This window comes from Corapipo altera, unplaced genomic scaffold (assembly GCF_003945725.1).
Source record: "Corapipo altera isolate COAL_440 unplaced genomic scaffold, ASM394572v1 2, whole genome shotgun sequence".
Taxonomy (NCBI): Eukaryota; Metazoa; Chordata; class Aves; order Passeriformes; family Pipridae; genus Corapipo; species Corapipo altera.
The window spans coordinates 4,792,745-4,801,548 of record NW_020884890.1 but is presented as its reverse complement, the minus strand read 5'-3'; the positions used below and the strand labels follow the sequence as shown (position 1 = coordinate 4,801,548).

At 36.1% G+C, this 8,804-nt stretch overlaps 1 non-coding gene across 1 annotated transcript; it reads right to left on the bottom strand.

The window, feature by feature from the left end:
- Positions 1 to 6,749: 6,749 nt before the first annotated feature.
- LOC113947959 lies at positions 6,750 to 6,856 on the bottom strand. Its single transcript, XR_003527937.1, has one exon. It is a non-coding gene; the product is annotated as a U6 spliceosomal RNA (small nuclear RNA).
- Positions 6,857 to 8,804: the final 1,948 nt, after the last annotated feature.

Here is an 8,804-nt window from a genome sequence, read left to right as displayed (position 1 = left end):
AAGAGGGCTCAAGGGAACCTTATCAATGTGTAAAAATAACCGATGGGAGGAGTAAAGAAGATGAAGAAGAACTCTGCCAAGAGGCAATTCTATTTAAACATAAACTTCTTCTCCATGAGTGTGGCTGAACACTGGAACAGGTTGTCCTGAGAGTCACTGTCTGTGCACATTCTCAAAGCCCAACTAGACACAATCTGGGCAACCTGCTGTAAGGGACCATACTCATGCAAAAGGGTTGGATTAGGTGATCACTATTCTGTGATTCTCCTTCTCACTTGTAGGACGTACCCTCAGAAGTATTGCTTCCGTTGTGTTCATCTAGGCTGGGTTGAAAATGACTAGTTCCTTCTGTTCTTGTGAACATATCAAAATGTCTTAGTCCCAATGTTTCAAAGAAATGCTATGGTAGTTGTGCTTATTTGGGGCTATAATGCATGTTTGTGTAAAGATTTTTATGTTAATACATGACATAGGTCTGACAAGCACAGTTGACTTTTCAGAAGGAAAGTTAACTAAGCTGGTTTAAAATTATGATGAGACACACTTTATTTATCCTGTATATGAGAAATGTTGATGAGCATTTCTACTCTTCTATAGCTATTCAAGCATGATGTTGCAGATAAAAAGCTCCGGTGAAAATCCTGCAAAATTTTAAGGGTAAAATGCCAGAAAGTTTTCTGTTTCTGGTTTGGATTTTTGTCTGGCCTTAACAATATTGCTGAAGGATGAATCTGTGCTAAATACAGTATTTCATTTTACTTATAAATACCTAATCAGTTTACAGAAAAGCTACTTTTTCAGGTGTAGACTACTGTCTTTCTTTCATAAAGAGATTAGGAGCATTATTTCAAATATAAGAATTATTTTTTTTCATTTTTGCACTTGACTATTTTTTTATTTTTTTTTAATCAGCAAGAGAAAAACCTGTTAAAATTATGAACACTGAATGGACAACTTAGATAGTTCATGTTTTGTTAAGTTTATTTGGGCAGTGTTTCCCTAGAGTGACATTTATAGCCATCAGCAATTAGATTCCACTTTCAATCCAAACTGAGAGTGTCAGTAATTGGTGTACCATGCTGCCATGTTGTAGTTCATGGAGCAGAGCTGGCTAAAAACTGATATTATGGTTTCCAGAAAATGTCTTTAAAGAAACAAGGTTTTTTGTTCTGAATCAGCCCAAAATGAACAAACAAACAAAAAAATTAGAATTTCCTCTGAGCTGGAAGCTTCCCAAACTTTGCAGCTGCTCAGAGAAATGAGCTCTGAGCTGTGATACTGGCAAAAATGCAAAACCTGTCAAACTGCATGCACTGATTGTAAGATGCACAGTGTTGACTCCCTTCTCATAATTGCCTCTCGTATTTCTAGCATCCTACCTTGGCCTTTCTCCTTTTTCATGACTTCACATACCAGACAGTTAGTTTGTGGTTTATTAATCTGGTAATCAGCTGCTCCTTGCACATGGGTCAAGCAATGGACAAGAAACCAGGGCTTTGCATGTCAGCTAGGGTTCTGCTTTTCAGGGAAGGGTTTATGCTGAAAAGATCCCTGTAGACGACATATTATTTGTTTGCCATGTGTCTTTTAAAAACCTCTCTTATCATGAAACCCCATGTGGCTCTCCAGTTGTGCTACATCCTCTAGTATTCTAATTGCTTTCTCAGCACATAACTTGATACAGCATATCCTCATGAGCTGAGAAAAGTGAAATTTAACTAGCTGAAAATACATGTTTAGCTGAGGAGGTGAGAGAGATCTCCATTTTGAGTTACTCTCATCTGTTATACTAAACTTTCAAATTAGGAAGGGAATAGTTTCTGGGCCTGAGGTATTCTTGCTGTAATATAGCAATAAATTAATTATTACTTTCTGATCAAATTTTGTTTTATTAGAAAACATATGAACATCTGCACTGCTGAACTTTAGACAGATTCAAAGGAAGAAGATGCTTATAGTATCAGCACCACATGTAGGAAGCTGCCAGTCTGTCCAGGGGAAGAATCAGGGCTTTTCAGGGATTTTGGAACCACAGGAAAAGGACAAGCAGCATCCATAAGACAGCACAATTTCACATTTATAATATGTACATGTCTTGATCATACAAATAAAATTAATTATATTATTTTATGGTTACTTAACTGAAAAATTATTTAGAAAGCCATTTTTAGGATGCATTTTATTGAGAAAATATACTGGCTGGGGGAAGTAAAATTTAGGAACTATGAGCCACAAAACTAGAACCATGACCTAAAAACCACAGTGAACTTATTAACATAAAAGAAATGGAGAAGTCAAGCCTGGCTTCATGGGAAAAGAAGGAGGAGAAGAACACAATGAAACATGTCAGACGCACAGTCTAGGGTAGCCTGGTGGAGTGATCTGAACGAAGGGGAGAAAAAATTGATCTTGATACAAAGGGCAGAGAGGAAGCAGAGGAGTTAAGGGAAAAAAAGAACAATAAAAGGCATCACGGTACTTTCCTTTATTCTGTTGAACCATGCTTTATAGATTTTCCTAAAAGTTAATATTGGTTTCTTTTCCATTATACACATTTTGACACATCAGCTACTAAACATTTCTTAATACATCCACCTTGAACTCTTCTGTTCTGATATCATACATTAAAAAGGATATGCGATACCCAGTCCCATTTCTGATATGCCAGACTGAAACTTTTGCCTTTCCAAATGCAATCTTGCACCTTTAATTTCCTTAACGTCTCCCTTGTTGTCCATTCATCATAGTCTTGACAGAAAACTGTGGGTGAAAGTAGTTTGATAATAGACTGACACAATAATTCTACTTAAATACTACCTTTTTTCTTTCATATAAGATGTGGCCTATGTTTCACAATACATGGTTAAAATTCAGAAATGTTATTCCAGAGAGATTTCTTAGAGCAAACTCAGAAGATTTTTTTGTTGCAGGTCTCTGATACACCATGGTGCTCTTAAATAGCACAGGAATGAAATGCATACCCAAAGAAATCAGTAATCTAGTCTTGTTGTTCAGCTATCTGATCTGAACACATGTTTCTAGCAGGAAATATTTTTTCCCTGGTCTAAAATATTCTATTAACTTGTGAGCACTTGCTTCAAAATCCCTATAATTCCCTGCTTTTTTCTGAGGCAGCAAAAAACCATCTATGAAGTTAGACCACCCAGAGAGCAACAACAAGGCACCTGAGAGGCATCCATAAATTCTATGCCAGTTGTAAACAATTTAAAGTGTCAGAATTGCAGCTCAAATCAGACCAACAGATACCAGATGTCCAGAAAAGTCGAACATGCACAAGATACACTTTCTAAAATTATTTCTGTGTCATACAAAGCTGTCAATCTGTTTGCATAAGCAGAAATAAGATTTCAGCATTGCCCTGTGAAGCTTTACAATTTGAAATATAGTCTAGATTGTTAGTTTTATCCCCATGCCTACTGTACGTTGATCAAGAATAAAAATAATAGGAGTTCCTGAATTTTGATTTTAGATTTGCTCCTTACTTACTATTTTGATCTTGGACAAGCCATCAGTCTTTGGGTTGAAGGTACACTAAAAATGAATAGAGCCCTTTCACTTGCAGTTTGTGTAGACTTTACTTCTGTGGTGACCATGAGGACACAGGCAATCTGTCATCACCGTATTTGCTGTATAGCTGTGTTTAATCAGTACTTCAATTTGTTTTTGATAAATGTGATTAGCTACCAAATACAGTTTAAAGTAATCCAGATAAAAAACAAAACCAAACCAAAACAACAAAACAAAAAACAAATCAAACCAAAGCAACAACAAAAAACTTCTGAGCAAGAACATATGGCATTTATCCTCAAGAATTCTGTCTGCATTCAAGGAGTAACCTTCTCTTGTGTTTGGTTCTTCCCATTGCTCCTGTTTTGGGAAGAAATGAGTAAAAGTAGGCAGGTCTTTGATGCTTACTATATTTACAAAAAATATCAACAAAATCCTGTTTCTTTCTACATGAGAAGAATCAAACAGCTGGAGAACATTTCTTTGCTCAGATTCCAAGACATGTTCTAGCCAGCACTTATCCCAAAGGTCTTTTCTCAGGAGATTGTTCAAATCTGCATGAGTTCGTATCCAGCATGTCTGTCCATGTCTGTCCTTTGTGCTTGTGTCATTATTTTTACAAACAGGGACAGTTTCAGCAGATAGCATTCGGCTAACCACCATTTCCATAAGCTTTCCTCTTGCTTTTAGCCTCAGTGACAGACAGTCAGTACTCTCACCAACTTCAATATGTATAAAACCCAGTTTCAAGCATCAAAGAAAAAAAAGATATGTATATATGCAGGTTACTTTCTTCAAGGAAAATATTAACAGGAATTTGTGATAAATAGTCATATATTTAACAGAGCAAGAGGAATAATGTCAAAATAAATAACTGCACTCAAAAGGGATCTACTGAAATGCAAAGTAACTATTCTGCAGCCAGCTGAAAGACAAATTGCAAACATTTCCTGAAAATAGGAATTTCCTCACAAAGATAAGAAACTATAGGAAGAGTTCTCTTCCTGGAAACAGCCATCAGGAACAGCTGTAATATAAACTCCTAAACAATTATACTTAGAAACAAACTATTAAGGAGGAGCATGACTAGAAGCAGATATAAAGAACAGAGATGTTTTATGAAGATAGATTGGTAAACAGCTGTTAATCAGCTGCTCCTGTGGGTACAAGCTAAGCCTATTTCTCAATTCACTTTATCTTCCAATGAGATATTTTTCTGAAGGGTATGGAACAACCTTTCCTAAACCAGGTTCCACATTGTTTTGGCAACACATAAAGTATCAAGAAGTGACAGGAATGATCCTCTCAGTAGCATACAAATTCAGAAATGTCTGCTCCTTCAGTCTGGTGTTTTAGATGATGCAACTTTCAAGTGGAATGTTTAATTGTAGTGCCTAGATCTTAAATGAATATTATATAAATTCTGAACCTAGTATAACCACCAGTATCTATCAGATGTGGCTTTTCTTTCTTCAGGCTTCTTACTTACTGAGATACTTAAAATCACAATATGAAAGATAATAAATTTTAAAAAGTATGATAATAATAATAATAACAACAACCACAACCACCCCTCCTACAACAGCAGCAACAATAATAAACACAAACTAATCCTCCTACCACCAAAAATTATTGACAGTTTAGGTCTCTGTCTGATATCTTATTCTATTTTATTTTGTTTGACAAACAGTAACACAATATGGAAGACCCTGATAGTCGTGATGTAGTCAGGAAAACCATTATAATCCTAAAATGATCTGTATAACTTGAACTTGATCCAATGCTGCACTCTGAGGGATTGCTGTTCCTCTGGCCCCAACACTGTCTAGTGAAGCCTACCAATCAAGGAGCAAGGAACAGTCAGAGGCAAGCTCTCAGGTGAGATCCAGAACACTGAAGAACAGAAGTAACCAGAATTTCAATTTCACCCAATTCTAATCAGGAAAGAAAAAATGCTATTTTCTTGGTAAATTTCAATCCAATTTACTGCTCTTGATATGATGTCACAAGGTCCCTGAACCTTCTTTCTGTACAGGTATAAATATGTAGGATGAAAAACACAACACATGAGAACTTTTTATTAATTGTTGCTTACAATCAAAGGAGAAGTTGGAGAAAGCACTGCCTTTGAGGGACAGATAAACATAACTAATCCATTTTCCTACCTGATCTTCTTTTGGGACTCTCCAGTATTACAGAGACATCTCTGTAAGACTCAGAAGATTTCTTCATCTTGCTGTTTACTTCTTTTCAGAGGAGTGTCTGAAAGCAGCTTCAGTCCTTTTACTTGCAACAGCTGCGTTGTTTTTGGCAGTGATGGAACTCACCTAAAAATAACATTGTTATACAGTAAAATTGGACTGTAAAAGTCCTTCTAGGGTAAAACAGTTTATGCTTTTGATTAGGAGGGACAAAAAAGAAGGATTAAAATGGTCCTAGAGGCAAACTCCAATTCAGAAGTCAAAGATAAGGCTGTAACTGGAAATGGGTACATTTTGGAAGGTACCTGTATGTCATGTGTGAGAGGTCACAGGTATTTAAACATACTCATTTCCTTTGTGTGTTCAACAGTAATGAATGACCCTGTGTCACTGAAAGAGAATTTAATATTTTCCAGCCTCAGTGACCTATTCTCTGCCCTGCACATATACCACATATACAATTCTATTGTTTCATAGTATTCAGTGCTAGAGGGAAATGCATTAGTTATTATTTATGCTCACTCTTTATTGTTCATATCACAGATATTATACGCAGTATTAATTTCATCATTGCAGGTTTTACTGTATTTTGGACCTCACTCTTAAACTGATGGTGACAGCTGTTTTTACAATTAAAATGTGGATAGAATGAGATACATAACATCAGAAGAGATGCAGGCAGAGGAAAAATAATAGAGCAAAAATAAGAAACCATGGCAAGATTCTTCAAATTGTAATACACTATGTTAAGAAATGCCTTGAGACATTCTCAACAAACAGCAACTATATTTCATTTTATTTCACATCAGTGAGGGAGACCAAGCCTGAAAGTGGAACATACACATTTTGTCAGACAAGCATCTGATATCTTGGCGAAGAACATAAACAAATTTTTCACTGTTTACCAGTTGCTTCTAGACACATAATAGACGCAGTCTCTGTGGTTTACAGATTTATTTATTTTCTTATGAGTTGTCTTTGCAGTCAAATGCTCTTCCCCTGAGCTATACCCCCAAAAAAGAAAATATGGAACGCTTCACAAATTTGTGTGTCATCCTTGTGCAGGGGCCATGCTAATCTTCTCTGTATCATTCCAATTTTAGTATATGTGCTGCCGAAGCAAGCATCAACGCTGTCTCCGTACAATCCTAAACATCCACTGGTCAGATTATGTGACCAATACATCTGTTCTAGAACAAGCAGCTGTCACAAGCATTGAGGCCATGTTACTGAGAACACAGCTGCGTTGGGCAGGGCACATCTCCAGGATGAAGGACCTCCGCCTCCCTAAGATCTTGCTCTATGGTGAACTTGCCACCGGCTGCTGCAAGAGAGGAGCCCCGAAGAGAAGATACAAGGACTCCCTGAAACAACATCTCAGCCTTGGCCATATTGACCAACATAACTGGTCTACTCTGGCCTCCAGTCGGGAGGCCTGGAGACACACCATCTATAACGTTGCTGCTTCCTTTGAGAACGCACGCAGGATCACTCTCGACGAGAAAAGACAACACAGAAAGAATCGTGTCTTGCAGAATATACCACCTAAGGAGTCTTTCTGCTGTGCCTTTTGCAACCGGACATGTCTATCTCGTATTGGCCTTTTTAGCCACCAGCGTGCTTGTAGCAAACGTGGGTAGAGCCCTTCCCAAATCTTTGTTCGCGAAGCCTGGCCATGATCAGTTGTCTTTAAACACAATTTTTGACTCCTCTCAACTTCTTTCCATTAACAACAATTCTATCCAGATTTCTAAGAACCTAGAAGATACTATTGCGTATTTTTGCAATAGGTGTTAAAGACTTTGCAAGAATCAATTTTGTTATTATTGCATTCCATAAAGTTCTGCAAAAAAATAAATAGAATCTGACTGTTAATTCTGTAGACCCAATGGCAAACTAAACATCTAGGAAAATATCGCTTTAATTGAAAGAAAATCAGTATGTGACCTGTGATGGGCCTTGATCAAGAAGGATTAAGGCAGCCTGTAACTGACCACCACTACAGAAAAAGTTAAAATATAAGGTCTTCCTTATGATTAATATGATAATACAAAAAATGTGCTCTATTTTACACATGTATTTTCTCTTTTAAGACAGACATAATAAAAAAACCCACAAAAATTCCCCAAACCCAAGAAAATAAAATGAAATGCCAAGAGCTGTAACAGGACTTTTGCAGATGGAACAAAATTATGCTAAAAGTGATGTTTAGAAATCCAGACTTTTATTTAACATTTCCCATCCAAACACAGCGTTTGGACAAATATGTTGAGGCATCATTAAATTTGATGTCTGAAGAAGATAAGTATCTTGTTTATAGTAGTAAGAAAGTAGTCGTTACCAAGATAAGAAAATTCTGTTACTCTGGAAGAAATGAGATGTCCTAAAATGGTCCTTATAACAACTAGATTATTATTTACCAGGTGAACCTGTGCAGTCATAAGTGATCGTATTTCTTTATTATGGTCATTTTCTATAAAGCAAAAAGTGAAAACTAAGACCAAAACATAAACCCTGATTTTTTATGTGTCAGATAACTCTTTATGTGAGAAAAAGGGTAAGGATAAATACATGGAGAGGTTGAATAGATTGTTATCAGCAGTTCATCATGGATAAAACCTGTGTAGTATGAAATGTTTATCTTAAGCCAAAGGAAGATATGAATATAATATAAAAATATAGACTTTTTTTTTTTTTAATAATCTGTTTAGAAATTTGTGGAAAGTCTACAAGAGTGTGTGTTTTAAGATATCTTGCAGTCAATATGCCTAAAGCTTAATAAATAAAGCTGTTCAGACATTTTTCTACTTAAATCTTATTTTACTTTAAGATGCAGGTTCTCCTTATTTTTGAGGCAAATAATAAAAGCTGGAAGAGTGATATAAAATATGAGAGCTTTGGGTAGTGTTCACAAACAAGAACTGAACATCTCTCCCCTAATTCTATTAAATTCTTTCCCTCAGCTATTTGATTTTCAGATTTTTTTTTTCTTTTAGCATTCAAAAAATGACAAGGTTTTGTGGAATTTTTTTAGAGTTGATTTCTTTAGTCTTCTCTTTGAGTGGAACTTTCTGA